Source organism: Marmota flaviventris, chromosome 10 (assembly GCF_047511675.1).
Source record: "Marmota flaviventris isolate mMarFla1 chromosome 10, mMarFla1.hap1, whole genome shotgun sequence".
Lineage (NCBI taxonomy): Eukaryota > Metazoa > Chordata > Mammalia > Rodentia > Sciuridae > Marmota > Marmota flaviventris.
In genome coordinates, this window is record NC_092507.1 from 116,269,432 (window position 1) to 116,270,693 (window position 1,262).

The following is a 1,262-nucleotide window of genomic DNA, read 5'->3' on the forward strand; positions in this document are numbered from 1 at the left end:
TGAGTCCCCAATTGACCTCTTAGCTTCCTGGTACAGGCATGCTACGGAATTGTAGAATTGTTCTTCTGTTTCATGTTTTATCTGATTGAAAGCTAAATTTGTTTGATCTCAGAAAGATATTTGGAGCCAGGCTTTTTTTGGCATATGCAATGATCTGATCACAGGTGGCTAAATCATAATTTACTTCTCTCTACATCTGCAAATTCTCCCGTTTCCGTTAACATTTCTAAGGGAGCTTCAAAACCTTGTCTCCTGTTTCTCTCAGCCTGTTAGGTACAATAATCAGTCCAGTGAGATCATCAAAGGACATAATCACCTCCAGAAAGGCATGTTTTTGCCATTGAAATCCAATTATTTGGGGATGAAGACTCCCAGAATAATGAATCAATCAGGCTTTGCACAAAAGGTGAATTAGGGCCATAGGTACTGAGAGCACTTTTGAGCTCCTTTGGAGTCTTAAAGGGAACTACAGTGTGCATGCAAACATGCTGATTTTGTTCACTAATCTGCTTAAAGACTGGAAAAAGCTGAAAACCTGTAATGTCTTTCCCCATCTCCTGTGCTCTTCTAAGGCCATGTTGTAGCGTCATAAGCATGGCGACCACCAGTTCAGAGTAATTACTGAACCCCGTTCTCCCAGAGGAGAGTGGCTGCATTCAGATGGTGGGTGCCAGCTCAGCTAAATGCAATTTAGCAAAACTCTCCTCTAGGTCTTCCTCACCTTCAGACTGAGTCCCCTCAGATTGTGACTCTTTTTTGTCTGTGTATTACTGTCCATTTTGCTCCTCTCCATTTGGAATTTGCCTCACAGAATTCTGATTGGGACTAGTTTCTTCTTTGGAACATGCCCCTTGGTGGTCTTCTAGGCTGTTGAGTTTGTTCAGCTCAGGGAGACTAAACTTTTGATTTTAGGACTTGCCCTGAGACCTTGGCAAGCTGCAGATTGAGCAAAAATTGACTCTGCCCTCAGTCCCACCAAGGAAAGAGAGAATTGCTTTGAAGGAGCCTTGGGCTGTTTCTCCTGCTCCAGACTCCTAACTGCTTTCTGAAGCTCATTCAACAGGTCCTCAGGGGACAGACCACTGGTCCTGATCTAGGTCATCAAAGATAAACAAACATTTCTAAAGCAGTCCAGACCTTCTGAACACTCTCTATTGTACTTTTAGACAGCTTGGCAAAGAAACACACTTTATATAGTTTTCTACCTAGTCTCTCCCAAGTACATAAATCTGGTGTGTCTTGCTGACAAAACTACAGGCACA